This window comes from Macaca mulatta, chromosome 9, assembly GCF_049350105.2.
Source record: "Macaca mulatta isolate MMU2019108-1 chromosome 9, T2T-MMU8v2.0, whole genome shotgun sequence".
Lineage (NCBI taxonomy): Eukaryota > Metazoa > Chordata > Mammalia > Primates > Cercopithecidae > Macaca > Macaca mulatta.
In genome coordinates this window covers 110,176,088-110,193,251 of record NC_133414.1, presented here as the reverse complement: position 1 = coordinate 110,193,251, position 17,164 = coordinate 110,176,088, and the positions used below count along the sequence as shown (strand labels likewise).

The following is a 17,164-nucleotide window of genomic DNA, read 5'->3' as shown; positions in this document are numbered from 1 at the left end:
AACGAAAAACTATACAGAAGGCTAGCATGAGACAGTGAAAAATGGACACCAAAACTCAAAGCAATTGGTCCATGTTTTATTAAGAGAAAAGAAAATTCTCTCCAAATGCAGGCTTACTACTGCTGAGTAACACCCTATAACTTTTCCTCTATCTAATGCTTTGACAACTGGAATTTCTCTGTAATTCAATAAGCTCTTAGGAGTTCCCCAAGCTTCATCCATCCTGCTGGGCTCATTACTGGATAATTCTAAATGTTTTCTGCACTAGCTAAGAGCACATTTTCTTGTGGGTAGCACAACAGAAGGAGGGTACTCTTTCAAGACATGAATAGCCTAGTTCCATTTCTTCTCACTTCTCCTATAGGTGAGAAGTCTACAACAAATATAATTCAACAACTAAAAGAAATGTCTAAATTATAAACTTAGGTTAGTGGAGTTGTCAAAGATCATCCTACAGGTCACAAGTTTCATACACAGTATGAGGACTAATCATATATTTACATAAGCTAATGACAAATCTATACTTTTGCTTCTGGCACTAGTTCATTTACTTATGTCTAATGAGTTGCATGAGGGCCAAATAAAAAATATACCAGCCTTTTCTTTCATTCTGGTGAGATTATTTGTGAATAGTTAGCTTATGGAGCTAATGAGGACAAGGTCACAGACTCAAACTCCATGCTGGCCAATTAGCTTTGCTGTGTGTTTCTAGGTTCCATGGTCACAGTCAACAACCTTAACCTTGGCTAAGAAACATACTGATCATTGCAGCATTAGGGGAATGAATATAGATGTATCAACAAAATCCATACTTTCAGAAAAAATAATACAAATTAAAAATAGTAATAACAACACCACTCCAATCTCTAATATTATACTAAACCTGACTAATATGTGCCTCATTCAAACAATCTTTAATCTTTTCAACCATGCAGGGTTAGTCTAATCTGTCTTACAGATGACGAGAAACTCAATTCAGAATGATCATATGAACCAAAGTTACATCTAGTGAACCTGGATTCAGACCTTGGTCTGTCTTGACTCCAAAGCATAGGTTACTGCCACAATGCTACATGGCCTCTCCAGAGCACCTCAGTGACCTAGGACGATCAACAAAATGTTCCTATTCAGAACTAGTCAGCACACTCATTACTGAGCATCCACTATGCATACTCACACACTATAGCTGAGAATTAGTATACTTTCCAAAAATTCCTTTTAAGCAAAAAACAGTCAAGGAACAAAAGTGTTGAAATGATTTTTGTTGTTGTTGTTAATTTTTTTATAGAGACGAAGTCTCGCTTTGTTGCCCAGACTGGTCTCGAACTCCCGGCCTCAAATGAGCCTACCTCAAAGGATCTCAAAGTGCTGGAATTACAGGAATGAGCTATTACGCCCCAGCAAAAAGTGTTTAAGATTAAAACATAAAGGAAAAAATAACACATAGCATACAAAGTAGATTTTAATGGAAGTGACTTTCTATTGTCATGGCTTTGTATACAAGTCTGGTGTGAAAAAATAGTTTTCTTGCTGATTCGTAACTAAAGGTAGAAAGAAGCTGGCAAAACATAGCACAGGCATACCACATCAAAAAAAGAGAGTAAAGGAAACATTTCCTAAGCATCTGAATCTGCAGATATCTGGTAGTCAATATGGCACTTGAAGGAAGTAAAAAATACATACTTCAATTCTAAACTCCAAGACTTTGCCTTGACCAACAAACCATTTTTCTCTATAAGGCTTTCCTCCTTGGTTTTTCTCAACTCTCACTCCCTGCAGATACACACATACCAATGCCATCATTAGCATCAGTCACTAAGAAATGCCATCTTGAAAAAATGAAGGTCACCAAGTCTCCCAAACCCTACCCAACAGGCTTAAATTTTAAAGTCAAATAGTCTGGCTTAAAAAAAAATAAAAATAAGGCAGGAAGAAAAAACTGTTCCATAAACGTCTATCCTAGTCAATATCTGAGTCATAAAGATAGATAACTGTTCTGCCACAAGCTACAGAAGTGCATTCTTACCACAGGTTGTAAATGAAGCACCAGTTCAATTTCAACAAACAAGGTACAAATCAACATTTGGAATCTCTGGAAAAACAGAAACACAGCAAAGTCCAATAACCCTGCACAACAGCATTTTAGGAACCTCTAAAATTGAAAAAAATCTAATATAATTTTTATATAAAATGCAATTGCTAAAACACAAACTGCAATCTGAGAACTTCTATTTAGAGTATTTTGTAAAGTTTGTGAATTAAGGATGACTATCCTCATTTTACAGATAAATGGAATTTCAGGAAAATACCTAAAATTATCATCACTATTATCATAATCATCAACAATAGCAACAAAATAATGAGAACTTTATTTGTACCCAGCACTACTAAGCCATTTATGGTCACATCTCATTTCATCTTTGTAGACACCTTGTGACACAATGTTATTTACCTCCATTTTAGAGATTAGGAAACAGGCTCAGAGAAGTCAACTAATTGGCCCAAAATCAAAAACTACAGGTTGAGAATCCCTAATCTGAAAATCTGAAATCCAGAATGCTTAAAAACTTTTTTTTTTCTTTTTTTTTTTTGAGACGGGAGTCTTGCTCTGTCGCCACGCTGGAACCCAGTGGTGCGATCTCGGCTCACTGCAACCTCTGCCTCCCGGGTTCAAGCCATTCCCATACCTTAGCCTCCTGAGGAGCTGGGATTACAGGCACACGCCACCACACCCGGCTAAGTTTTTTGTAGTTTAGTAGAGAAGGGGTTTCATCATGTTGGCCAGGATAGTCTCCATCTTTTGACCTCGTGATCTGCCCGCCTCGGCCTCCCAAAGTGCCAGGATTACAGGCGTGAGCCACCGCGCTCAGCCCCAAGAACTTTTTGACACCACCAGTGGAAAATTCCACACATGACCTTATGTGATAGGTCTTAGTCAAAATGCAATCCAAACTTAGTGCCATGCCCAGCAGGGTCTCACTCTATGGGCCAGGCCGGAGTGCAAAGGCGCAATCTCCGCTCACTGCAACCTCCACCTCCAGGACTCAAGCGATTCTCGTGCCTCAGCCTCCAGAGTAGCTGGGACTACAGGCGTGCACCACTACACCTGGTTAATTTTTTGTATTTTTAATAGAGGTGGGGTTTTGCTTTGTTGCCCAGGCTGGTCTTGAACTCCTGAGCTCAGGCAATCTGCCTGCCTCAGCCTCCCAAAGTGCTAGGATTACAGGCGTGAGGCACAGCGTCTGGACACAAATTATTAAATTATTAAAAATACTATATAAAATTACCTTCAGGCTACGTATATAAGGTATATATAAAACCTAAATGAATTTCATGTTTAGATTGGGGTCCCATCCCAAAGAGATCTATGTATATGCAAATATTCCAAAATCCGAAATTTGAGACACTCTGGTCCCAAGCGTTTCAGAAAAGGATACTCCAACCTGCAGTAAGACACAGCACTAGGATTTGAATTCAAATTTGCTCGAGTTTGTACACTAAGCTAATGCAACTTACTGTCATCCTCTCGTTTTTTGGACCATTTTCAAGTATTCTTCAATCAATAAATTCAGAATAAACACAGCCTAAAAGTATCTAACTACACTCTTACACCCCTTTAAAACTTAATTGCAGAGGTCGGGCACAGTGGGCACAGTGGCAAACGCCTGTAATACCAACACTTTGGGAGGCCGAGGTGGGAGGATCATTTGAGCCCAGGAATTAGACCAGCCTGGACAACATAGTGAAATCCTGATTCTACCAAAAAAAAAATTGATTGCAGAATTACCATTCTATATAAGGGGAAAAAATAAGACAATAAGCAACTTGCTTAGTCTCAAAGCTTAATGTCAAGAAAAAATGAAACAGATGGAATATTTGTCTATTTATATTCTGAATTTCAACTGTGACACAAGACACAAGACCTGCTGGGGACAGGTATTAGTTGTAGCACCACCCTATCTGAGGAACGTTTACTGCTTTATGCTTCCACCTGTGTGATACTGAAGGGAGGTTATAACAGCAAGAGACAGTTGTGTGTGCTGAGGAAGAGTTTAAATTCTGGTGGGCCTTAAAATCCAGATGAAGTTTTAAATTGACTCCACAGGTGGTAACGCCCTAAGGTCACCTCTTCACGAGGAACCTGGCATAAAAACATTTGCATGGTTCAGATTCGTTTCCAAAGACACTTTCCCCCTATTTCTTAACTAATTTGATCTTCGTATAGACATGAACCTGGTTTTAAAACTCAACTGACCTAGACTGGAGACTGGGGGATGGCAAGGTTATACCCGAAACATGCTTTAGAGTTCAAAGCTTTTGAAGGAATATCACTTCTGCTGAAGCCCACAACCCTGGAAGGCAGCAGGGGAAAGAACATTATCCCCATTTTTCAGACAAGGAAACTGAGGCTGGCGTAAACAGACTGCTGTACAATAGATCACAGGTCCAGCCAAGTGGTCGGACTGAGACTTCTCCCAGGATATCAGACTCCAAATCCTGTGCTCCTTCCCGTAAACAACCGAGAGGCGGCTGCAAGGACAAACTTTAAAGACCGGACTTGGGATTTTTCGAAGGCCTGCCAAGAAAAAGCAGGAAGTACCTGCTCCTTTATATATTGCTCACTCCCAGCCCGTAGCCCGGGGCTCCCGGGCAGCGGAGAAGACTCAAATGCGAGGCACGAAGCGAAGCCCGGAAACCGCCAGCAGCCCCGGGGTCGTCTCGGGGGCAGCCTCGGCGGCCCACGTCTCCGCCGCCCCGAGGGGGTCGCCAGGGACCCCGCTCAATGCCTGCTGAAACCCAGAAAAAGCACGTCCTCTCCGCCAGGAGCATTTGGGGCGAGCGCCCAAAGCAAGCACGAGCCCGGTGAAGGCAAAAGAGCCCCAAGAGGGTGCCTCTCAACCGCGGGCCCGCAGCGGTCGGAAGGCGGGAGATTCCCAGTAACCTCCGCCCCAGGCGGGGGGCGGCCCCTCGCGTCACAAGGGGGAAAAAAAATACCAGCAACAAACGAAGGAATGGAAGTCTTGTCCCGGGCTGTGAAGGGAGAAGCGGAGATTAAAAGTCCTAGCTTGGGGTACTCAGGGAGGGGATCTGGGGATGGTTGTTACCCGCGCGCTGTCGCTCTCCGCTTCCGCCGTCTCCGCGAAGCTCTATCTCTTCCGCTCGCGCCGCTGGGGCGCGCGCCAGGCCTCGGCTCCGCCCCCCAACGCCGCGGGGCCTTCTGGGGGTTGTAGTTTCCGCGAGGCCCGGCTGCGCCCACTGAGTTCAGGTCACGTGGGGAGAAGCTGGCAATATGGCGAGTGCAGGAGGGCGTGTACGCTGCTGTCCCTTCAACCCTCCCTCATTCCTCTCAGCTATATACGTGCTCAAATCTCCTCACATCCCACTCAGTCATACCATCTCACTTATTCCGTTCACAGCCAAGTTTCTTGAAAAAGATAATCTACACTCTGTCTCTACTTGCTCATCTTGTTCACTCCACACTGCAGCTTCCGCTTCCATTGAAAATGTCTCGTTGTCCTAAGAGTCCTTGTTGCCAAACTGATTGGAGGTATTTTCGGACTCATCTAACTCAAGCTTTAGTCATTTGACGCTATTGGGCATTATCACTTATTTTCTATGACACTATCCAGGTTTTCCTTCTCTCAATTCATTCTACTCGGTTTCCTTCAAGAATTGTTGTTATAACTTACCTCTAAAATACTGGTGTTTTCCAGAGTTCTTAAAATTGGGGTGGGAGAAGGGACACTCCAGCCCCTTCTCACCTGAGCTCATTGTTTGTATTCTCAACTTCCTAGACAGACCTTTCCTCATCCATGCCCACAGGTATCTCAAATGTCTTTGAAAAGTGAACTACTGGGGCCAGGAACAGTGACTCCCGCCTGTAATCCCAGCACTTTGGGAGGCCGAGGCAGGTGGATCACCTGCGGTCAGGAGTTCGAGACCAGCCTGACCAACATGTCTCTACTAAAAGTACAAAAATTAGCTGTGTGTAGTGGTGGGCACCTGTAATCCCAGCTACCCAGGAGGCTGAGGCAGGAGAATTGCTTGAAAGAGAATCGCTTGAATCTGGGAGGTGGAGGTTGCAGTAAGCCAAGATTGCGCCACTGCGCTCCAGCCGCCTGGGTGACACAGGGAGACTCTGTCTCCAAAAAAAAAAAAAAAAAGAAAGAAAAGAAAAGTGAACTACTACTCCTCCTCCCTACTTTTTAACCCGATTCCTCCTTTCTCACTTCCTCTTCCTCCTATATTCAAATAGTCACCAAATCTTGTAGATTCTATCTCCCAAGTACACCTTGAATCTGTTCCTTCTTCAGGACTCTTAACTCATGACTCAGCTGCTCCTGCGGCCCCACCCAGAGGGGACTCAGAGCATGAGGACTGTTTTCCACACCCCTATGATTTCATCCCCAACCCATCAGCAGCACCCATTCTCTAGCCCCCTGCCCACCAAAATGTCCATAAAAACCCTAACCTCTGAACCTTCAAGGAGATTGATTTAAGTGATAACTCTTCATCAGTTAAATTCTTTACTGCTCTGCCATGGTCTCAGTGAATTGGTTTTGTCTGTGCAGTGGGCAGGAAAAACTCACCAGGCAATCAGAATCCAGTATTGTGATTGGGAGGTTCAGTGAAGGAAGATTTATAGCAAATCTTATTGTAGGGTAGGTGGACATGGGCATTATTTTAAAAGTTCCTGAGGAGGCCCACTGTGGTGGCTCATGCCTGTAATCCAGCAATTTGGGAGACTGAGGTGGGAGCATTGCTTGAACCCAGGATGTCAAGACCGGCCTAGACAACATAAGGAGATCTCATCTCTACCAAAAAAAATTTTTTTTAATTAGCCAGGCATGGTGGCACAAGCCTGGAAGGCTTGGAAGGCTGAGGTGCGGAGATTGCTTGAACCCAAGAATTCAAAGTTATGATGGGCCATGATTGTGCCACTGCCCTCCAGCCTGAGTAATCCTGTCTCAAAAAAAAGAAAATTAAATGTAAAATAAAGTTCCCTGGTTATTCAATTATTCAACAAAATATGTTTTGTTGCTTACTATGTACCAGTGCTGGGTACTGAGAAAACAACAGTGAACAGAATATTACCTGGCCTTGTGGAGTTTACATTCTCTTTGAAGAGACAGATATTAATCAAATGATTCCATACCAAAAATAAAAACCAACAAAAAATCCACAGTTGCCAGCTATAATAAGAATTATGGAGGAAAAGTATTGTAATTGGTCCCTTTCCCCTTCTCTTCCGCCTGACCCAGCCCAGATTGGGAATCAGTTTATGTTTCTTACCCTGTCAAACAAAGCCTGTCAGGAGCTAATCTCCTCCTACCCCCTCCCATGGACACCTTAGGTTTACCAAACTGCTGTGGCACTTGCTCTTTAACCTTTGCATAAGCCGTCCCTCTGTTTGGAAAACCCTCTCTCTTCTCCTTTGACTAACCTATACTGCTGTCTAATTCTCCTCTATGGAATTCAGAGGAAACCCAGTAGAACACCAGCCACATGAAAGGATTTTCTGAGGATTGTGCTGAGTCAGATGATAAGCCTCAGGCACTAAAGCAGTGGGCTCAGTAGGGGACCCAGAAACAGTGAAATGTGGCCTACAGGGACCTGGACTGTGTTATCCAGTTTAGATGTATCAGGCCAAAGCCAACATACCCACCCTTCAAAACACAAATCAAGTATCATCTCCTCCAAGAAGCCTTTGCTGAACTTTGCCCCCCACCCCCACCAAGACAAATTAGTGCCCCTTTCCTAGACACTCATCCCACCCATGTTGGCCTCTCTTCCAGTGATATGCTAGATCCAGCTCATACCAACTTTGTTATTTATTATTTATTCATTTAATTTTTTAATAGAGATGAGTTATCACTCTGTTGCCCAGGCTGGTCTCGAACTCCTGGGCTGAAGCAGTTCTTGCACCTTGGCCTCCCAAAGTGCTGAGATTACAGGCATGAGCCACCACCCCCAGCCTCATACCAGCTTTAAAGAGACAACTGTTAGATGTTCAGGAATTTTTGCAAGCCGGTTTAAGCCATTGGTAGTTTGAAATCAGCTGTGATTTGTTGTGTGTGTGTGTGTGTGTGTGTGTGTGAATACTCCATGGAAATCAGCAAATGACAAATCAGGGCTTCTTTTTGTTGTTGTTGCTGTTGAAGAGACAGTTTACTAGCATATCAGTGCCTTTGTCATATCACACATCTACATTATATTGTAATGTCCACTCCCCAATTAGAAGAATTCCTTGGGTCAACTTCATTTAGCAAATATGTATTAATTTTTATTACCATGCACCAGAGACTTAGCAAGGTGATGAGAGGGCACACGGTGGAGAACACACAAGCATGGTCCCTGCTGTAATGGAGCTTACAATCCAGCAGATAAGACAAGAAATAAGCAAAGAACTCTGTACTTTCAAATGGAGCAAGGCTGCTGTGCAGTAGAACATCCTGGCCATGAATGACAGTTGATATGGTTTGGATTTGTGTCCCAATCCAAATCTTATGTCGAATTGTAATCACCAGTGTTGGATGTGGGGCCTGGTGATTGGATCATGTGGGTGTATTATTTCTCCCTTGCTGTTCTCGTGACAGTGAGTTCTCATGAGATCTGATGGTTTAAAAGTGTGCGGCACCTCCCTCTCTCTTTCCTTCTCTTACTCCAGCCATGTAGGATGCACCTGCTTTCCCTTCACCTTCTGCCATCATTGTAAGTTTCTCCTGATGCCTCTTTGGCCATGCTTCCTGTGGAGCCTGCAGAACCATGAGACAATTAAACCTCTTTTCTTTATAAATTACCCAGTCTCAGGTAGCTCTTTATAGGGATGCAAGAACCAATGACTACGGTGGTGGACATAAAATACTACACTACTTTAACAAGATGGTCTAAGGAGACCTCTCTGGGTAGACAACCTTTCCACTGAGCACGGAAGGATGAGAAAGAGATGGAGAACCGGGGACAGTGTGCTCCAGCCAAAGGGATCAGACCGCACAAAGAAAGAGCCAGGCTGCTTGAGAGACAGAATGGTCCATTTTCCTGGAGTGGAGAGAGTGTGGGTTGAGTGGTCTAGATGACCTGAGGTGGTAATTACAGCCAGGGATGCACAGCCTCAAGGCCATGGTAAGAACCCTGGATTAAATTATAGCCATCAAAAAAAGGGGGTTTTAGAAAGGGGATGATGTTATCTGATTCACATTTTAATACAATTGCTCTTGCTTTGGTTTAGAAGACTGGAATAGAAGTTGGAGCCCATCTGTTGCAGTAGGCTAGGTGAGAAATAATGAAACAAAGTGCTTGCAGTGGGATGGAGAGAAGTGGATGGATTTGATCTTTTGAGTCAACAGGACTTGCTGATGGATTGAATATAGGAGATGATGGACTGGTGAAAGAAAAAGAGGACCCAAGGGCACTGATAGGTTATATCCATCTCTGCATCTTCAGCCCCTAGAATTGGGCCTTGCACATAGTAGGTATACTACAACTGTGTTGAATAAACTTATCCATTTTACGTGCTAAATTCTGTGCCCCATCACTGTCACATTCCTTAATACAAGGCCTCTACCAGTCCATATAGTAGTGTTACGAAAATTAGGAAAAAGTGTGCCCTTCCTCCAGATGGTCATGGCCCATCATCAGGGTGCAGAATATGGACTAGATTTCAGCTACCACTTACCCCCTTGGCTGGTGCCCTTGTGCAGTGCACAGTCTGCATAACCACATTCAGCAGCCCCAGCTTAACATCCCTGGGAGATGGTTTTGTGGCATTAAGCCCAGTATTTATGAGGAGAATTTGAGGTCCAGGGGAAGGAAGCTGCTTGCCTGGGGTCACCAGAGCTACTCAGAGCTGCCGCTATGACTGAGATTCAAACCTCTGCCCTCTGAATCTCTGTGGGCTCTTTAGCCTCGGAGCCACACTGTCTCTCCCAAATCACTCAGCCCATCAATAATACACTAAATTCAAAATGGTGACTTTACTTCCTTGAGTTTCTCATCTGTCTCAGTTACTATTGTTAGAGTAATTCACATTTACATAGTATCCAATATGTGCTCAGTGCCTTACAAAATACAATAAAGGAACATGAAACCAAAGGACCTTGTGTTTTGTTTTGTTTTTTTTTAACAGAATAAATAAGAAATGGCTGGTTTAAAAGGCCCTTAGCTCTTGGATAAAATGAGCTGTGGTGTATTGGTTTACAGTGATGCTATAAGCAATATATATTTTTTTAAATTGCTCATGTGCGAGCTGTTTTTCTTTTGCATCCTGGACAAGAAGGAAGAAATATTGGAGCAGCTGGCTTCAGAAATGTAAAGTAGGGAGAAGGTTGGGGGTGGGTCTCAAAGACATAAGTAAGAGAAGGAAACACCCTGGAGGAGGAAATGCACTGTCCCTTCATAATGAATAGCATTTAACAGTTAGCAAGGGCTCAATGTGTGCCAGGAGCTGCGCTAAACCCTTCACATGCCTGATTGGAGTCAATCCTCACACAGCCTTACCAGGTAGGATCTATAAATGCCATCATTTTACATTGGAGGAAGCTGAGCCAGAGAGAGATTACATAATATGCCCAAGGCTATACAGCTAATAAGTGACAAACCTGAGATTTGAACCAAGACAGTGTGGCTCCAGAGTCTGAGCTGTCAACTACTGCTGTATGCCGCCTCTAATACAGATGTTCCTGGTGCCAAGTGCCCTGTTTCAGCAGTGTGACCCTTTCAAGTCCTGCGATAGCTAACAGAGGATATCTGGTTCTCAGACACATAGGAATTGTATGTTGCCTGTCTGCTCAGTGATTAAGGCAGGGTTATCTGCAGCCTAGCTTCAAAATGGACAGTTTGAACAAGGGATATATAAGACAAAAAAAGTGTTTGTAAGGTGATATAAAAGACCAAACCCTGCTGGGGGACATTTTACAATCTCCTCTGAGTTTCAGTATTCTCCCAATATAATACCATAATTACCCATACGGTATGGAAGATGGAGGAGAAAATGTTATCTGGAGAGAAGGATTAAATAAGCCTTCTCCTTGGAAATGTGGGCTGTGATTGGTCCCTCCTAACTTGAGGATTCTTTTTTTTTTTTTGTTACTTTCAGCTCATGAGCACAGAGGATCCACATTTTACTGGGCTTTTAGGTACTGGATTCTCCCCTCACGGCTAGTGTGGGTAAGTGCCACTATTTAGAACTGCAGGGGTCTCAGGCATCAACTGGAGTAAAGGTATGATTTTGGGGGACAATAGGAGGGCAGGGTATCAACACGTAGCTTCCATTTAATTCCTGAGGAAAAGCAGGATAGAGAACTCTGAAAGACCCCAAAGTCTAAGTTAGGAACCCAGAGAGCTCTAGCTCTAACTCAAGCCACCTTAAGAAGGGCATGGTAGCAACTGCTGCTTGGGTGGAATCTCTGTGCTTGACGTCATAGCATCAGATGGTAATATCCAATTGTGAGTTATACCAGCACTTCTCCCCACCCCGCACCATATCCATACACTCTCTCACAATTAGCTTTCCTGCACCAAGGCTGGTCTATCCACTTCCTGATCTCAAGGCTTGCATGTCTAAACTATCCGATGCCACAATGCCCATTTCAGGGGTAGGTCTCGGCAATATTATGCTCACATTCATCTTGACTGTATTATCTGAGAACAAAGACTCCTTAGAGCTATAATTGATAACTACTCTGGTAATTTCTTCCACTTAGAACCTCACAGCTCAGCTCTGACCAAGCCAGTCAGATATTTAGAGCTGGACTCTTTGGTTCTAACATGCCCTGATTTTGACATCTCAACTCCTGTCTCAGGAAGGGCAGCAAGCCACATCTCTCACCCCAAGGTGCTGCCAGGGGCCCATGGCATTGATTAGAAGCTGCGCCAAGCACCTAGAAGGAGCTAGAAGGCAATGCAAATGGATATAGAAACAAACTTGAGACTAGGACCCTGCAAATGTCTACTGCTATAAAGCATATAACCTTAGATGATTCACTAAAACTCAGCTTCCTCATCTGTAAAATGGAGACCCACCAGACCACCTGTCTCATCAGGTAATCATGAATATTTAGTCATATAATGGATAGGAAATGGTTTCATAAACTAGCTAACAAGGAAAAAGGTAAACGTATATTACATAAAGTTTTGCTCCTAAGGGACAGATCAGGGTGAGGAACAATTAGATTTTTCAAATTGCGATGCTGATTCTTTTTTCAGTCAGGAGATTGGTAGAGGCTGAGTGACTCTTCTTCAAGGTTTCCTTCCCAGGACACAAATTCTTGGTTCCAGACCCTCTCCCTTGGCCCCATACCACTCAAAAAGGCATGGTCCCCAATCAACTGCCACCTAGTGCCTTACATATACAGTTGACTCTCCATGTCTATGAGCTCTGCACCTACAGATTCAACCAACGGTGGATAGAAGATGTGGTTAGATTTAAGATGGTTGCATCTGTACTGAGCCTGTACGGACTTTTTTTCTTGTCATTATTCCCTAAACAATCAGTATAACAATTGTTTACATGGCATTTACATTGTATTAGGTATTGTAAGTAACCTAGAGATGATTTAAAGTATACAGAAAGGGATTAAGATGGCAGATAGGAGGCAGGATTAGCTTGTAGTCCCTGTTTAGAGGAACAGATCGGCATATGGAGACTCATATCATAAACTTTTGCTCCAATAACTACCACAGGAACGTACCAGGAAAGCCAAGATAATCCATAGACCCTTTAAAGGAACTGGATCACTGCTGCAGGCTCTCTGAGACATGGAAAAACTATGAGTCTGCTTACTTTCTCAATGGGGAGGCTTGTGGTTTGGGGCAAGTTCTCAACCCTAATCACCGGCTGCCTGGAAACATACTCGGTGCTGTTTGGGGACGGGGTGGGCACAGTAGGAGTGAGACCAGCCTTTAAAACTGTGGGCTGCATGGGAGTGCGGTGAGGCCTATGACGGCCAGATTTCCCTCACTTCCCTGGCATACTGTATGACTCAGCAGAGGCAGCCATAATCCCCCTGGGAATAAAACTCCATTGGACTGGGAACCACAACCCCCTCCCCCACAGCAGCCACAGCAAGCCCTGCCCAAGGAGAGAAGAGCTCAGACACACCTATCCCTGCCCCTATCTGGTGGTCTTTCTCTACCCGCCCTGGTAGCCAAAGACAAAGGTCATAATCTCTTGGGAGCTCTATGGCCTTACCCACTGCCTGAGAAACATGAATATTTAACCAGGGCAATATTTACCTAGGACAAGTCTGCATCCTCCTTATAGGACTGCAGCTGATGCACTCTTGAAAGCACCACTTCCTGGTTTTATATAGTTTGGCTGTGTCCCCACCCAAATCTCACCTTGAATTGTAATAATCCTCACATGTCAAGGGTGGGGCCAGGTGGAGATAATTGAATCATGGGAGGAGTTTCCCCCATACTGTTCTGGTGGTGGTGAAAAAGCCTCACGAGATCTAATGGCTGTATAAATGGGAGGTCCCTGCACAAGCTCTCTCTTGCCTGCCACCACGTAAGATGTGACTTTGCTTCTCCTTTTCCTTCTGCCATGATTGTGAGTCCCCCACAGCCATGTGGAACTGTGAGTCTAGGCTAATAAACCTCTTTCCTTTGTAAATTACCCGGCCTCAGGTATGTCTTTATTAGCAGTGTGAGAACCGACAAATACAGTAATTTCATACCAGGTAGCGGGGTGCTGCTGTAAAGATACCCAAAAATGTAGAAGTGACTTTGGAATTAGGTAACAAGTTGAAACAGTTTGGAGAGCTCGGAAGAAAACAGGAAGATGTGGGAAAGTTTGGAACTTCCTAGAGACTTGTTGAATGACTTTGACCAAAATGCCGATACTGCTATGGATAATGAAGTCCAGGTTGAGGTGGTCTCAGATAGAGCTGAGGAACTTGTTGGGAACTGGAATAAAGGTTACTCTTGCTATATTTTAGCAAAGAGACTGGTGACATTTTCCCCTGCCCTAGAGATCTCTGGAACTTTGAACGTGAGAGAGATGATTTCAGGTATACAGTGGAAGAAATTTATAAGCAGAAAAGCATTCAAGAGGTGACAGAGCATAAAAGTTTGGAAAATTTGCAGTCTGATGATGCAGAAGAAAAGAAAAATCCATTTTCTGTGGAGAAATTCAAGCCTGCTGCAGAAATATGCATAAGTAACAAGGAGTCAAATGTTAATCACCAAGACAATGGGGAAAATGTCTCCAGGGTATGTCAGACACCTTTGAGCAGCAGCCCCTGCCATCACAGGCCTGGAAGCCTCAGAAGACAAAATGGTTTCTTGAGCTAGGCCTGTGTAGGCTGCTCAAGATGTGCAGCCTACAAACTTGGTGCCCTGCATCCTAGCTGCTCCAGCCATGGGTAAAAGGGGTCATGGTATGGCTCGAGCCATGGCTTTGGAGGGTGCAAGCCCCAAACCTTGGCAGCTTCTATGTGATGTTCAGCCTGTGGGTGCACAGAAGTCAAGAATTGAGGTTTGGGAACCTCCATCTAGACATCAGAGGATGTATGGAAATGCCCGAATGTCCAGGCAGAGGTGAGCTGCAGAGGCAGAGCCTTCATGGAGAACCTCTCTGCTAGGTCCTCTCTGCTAGGGCAGTACAGAAGGGAAATGTGGGGTGGGAACCCTCACACAGAGTCCTCACTGGGGCACTGCCTAGTGGAGCTGTGAGAAGATGGCCACCATCCTCCAGACCCCAAAATGGTAGATCCACTGACAGTTTGCACTGTGCACCTAGAAAAGCTGCAGACACTCAATGCCAGCCCATGAAAGTAGCCAGGAGTAGGGCTATACCCTGCAAAGCCACAGGGGTGGAGCTGCCCAAGGCCATGGGAACCCACCTCTTGCATTAGCATAACCTGGATGTGAGACATGGGGTCAAAGAAGATAATTTTGAAGCTTTAAGATTTGACAGCCCTGTTAGATTTTGGACTTGTATGGGGGCTGAAGTCCCTTCATTTTGGCCAATTTCTCCCATTTGGAATGGGTGTATTTACCCAATGCCTGTACCCCCATTGTATCTAGGAAGTAACTTGCTTTTGATTTTACAAGCTCATAGGTGGAAGGGGCTTGCCTTGTCTCAGATGAGACTTTGGACTATGCACTTTTGAATTAATCCTGAAATGAGTTAAGACTTTGGGGGACTGTTGGGAAGGCATGATTGGTTTTGAAATGTGGGGACATTAGATTTGGGAAGGGCCTGGGGTGGAATGATATGGTTTAGCTGTGTCCCACCCAAATCTCACCTTGAATTGTAATAATCATCCCCGTGTGTCAAGGGTGGGGCCAGGTGGAGATAACTGAATCATGAGGGCACTTTCCCCATACGGTTCTAGCGGTAGTGAATAAATCTCACAGATCTGATGATTTTATAAATGGGAGTTGCCCTGCACAAGCTCTCTCTTGCTTGCCACCATGACTTTGCTCCTCATTCACCTTCTGCCATGACTGTGAGGCCTCCCCAGCCATGTGAAACTGTGAGTCAGTTAAACCTCTTTCTTTTACAAATTACCCAGTCTTGGGTATGTCTTTATTAGCAGTGTGAGAACAGACTAGTAGATAGCTGGAGGCCAACGAACACAAACCCAGCACACTAAACAAAAACTCAATCAAGGATCCTTACAGAGTCCACTTCACTCCCCTGCTAACTTCACCAGAGCAGGTGCTGGTATCCACGGCTGCAAGATCTGAAGATGAATTACATCACAAGACTTTGCAGACACTCCCTCGTACCAGCCCAGAGCCTGGTAGTTCTTCTGGGTGGCTAGGCCCAGAAGAGCAAAAACAATCACTACAATTTGGCTCTCAGGAAGCCCCATTCCTAGGAGAAGAGGGAGAACACCACATCAAGGGAGCACCCCATGGGACAAAAGAATCTGAACAGCAGCCCTTGAATCTCAGATCTTCCCTCTGACAAAGTCTACCCAAATGAGAAGAAACCAGAAAAACAATTCTGGTCATACGACAAAACAAGGTTCTTACTACCCACCTCACCCCAAAGATCATACCAGCTCACCAGCAATGGATCCAAACCAAGATGAAATCTCTGAACTGCCAGAAAAAGAATTCAGGACGATTATTAAGCTATTAGGCTAATCAAGGAGGCACCAGAGAAAGGTGAAGTCCAACTTAAAGAAATCAAAAACATAATACAGGGTATGAAAGTAAAATTCTTCAGTGAAATAGATAGCAAAAATAAAAAACAATCACAACTTCTGGAAATCAAGGGCACACTTAGAGAAATGCAAAGTACATTGTAAAATCTCAGCTATAGAATCAAACAAGCATAAAAAAGAACTTCAGAACTCTAAGATTAGACTTTTGAATTAATCCAATCCATCAAAGACAAATAAAAAAGAATTTTAAAAAATGAAAAAAGCCTCCAGGAAGTTTGAGACTATGTTAACTATCCAAACCTAAGAATAATTGGTGTTCCCAAGGAAGAAGAGAAATCTAAAAGTTTGGAAAACGTATTTGAGAAAATAATTGAGGAAAAATTTCCCAGACTTGCTAGAGATCTAGACATCCAAATCCAAGAAGCGCAAAGAACACCTGGGGAATTCATTGCAAAAGGATCATTGCCTAGGGACACAGTCATCAGGTTATCTAAAGTCAAGATGAAGGAAAGAATCTTAAGAGCTTTGAGGAGAAAGCATCTGGTAGCCTATAAAGGAAAACCTATTAGATTACAGAATACTTCTCAGCAGAAACCCTACAAGCTAGAAGGGGTTGAGTTCCTATTTTTAGCCTCCTTAATGAGACAATTATCAGCCGAGAACTATGTACCCAGCAAAACTAAGCTTCATAAATGAAGGAAAGATACAATCTTTTCCAGACAAACAAATGCCGAGAGAATTTGCCAGTACCAAGCCAGCACTACAAGAACTGCTGAAAGGAGCTCTAAGTCTTGAAACAAATGCTCAAAATACACCAAAATAGAATCTTCTTAAAGCATAAATCTCACAGGACCTATATAACAATAACATGATGTAAAAAAAAACACACACAAGGTATTCAGGCACAATGAATAGAATAATACCTCACATCTCAATACTAATGTTGAATGTAAATGGCCTAAATGCTCCACTTAAAAAATACAGAATGGCAGAATGGATAAGAATTAACTAGCCAAGTTTTTGCTGTCTTCAGGAGACTCACCTAA

At 43.7% G+C, this 17,164-nt stretch overlaps 1 protein-coding gene and 1 long non-coding RNA gene across 13 annotated transcripts in view; one reads left to right on the top strand and one right to left on the bottom strand.

Annotated features, from left to right (window-relative positions):
* R3HCC1L (R3H domain and coiled-coil containing 1 like) overlaps window positions 1-5,137 on the bottom strand; it is a 102,180-nt gene extending 97,043 nt beyond the window's left edge. For all 12 annotated transcript variants that reach the window (XM_077947127.1, XM_077947124.1, XM_077947128.1 and 9 more), the window contains exon 1: window positions 5,106-5,137. The gene's annotated coding sequence lies outside the window, so the exon portion shown is untranslated. The remainder of the gene's footprint in view (window positions 1-5,105) is intronic.
* On the top strand, window positions 2,567-5,139 carry LOC144331242 (uncharacterized). Its single transcript, XR_013398229.1, has 2 exons — window positions 2,567-2,852; window positions 3,227-5,139. It is a non-coding gene; the product is annotated as an uncharacterized LOC144331242 (long non-coding RNA).
* Window positions 5,140-17,164: the final 12,025 nt, after the last annotated feature.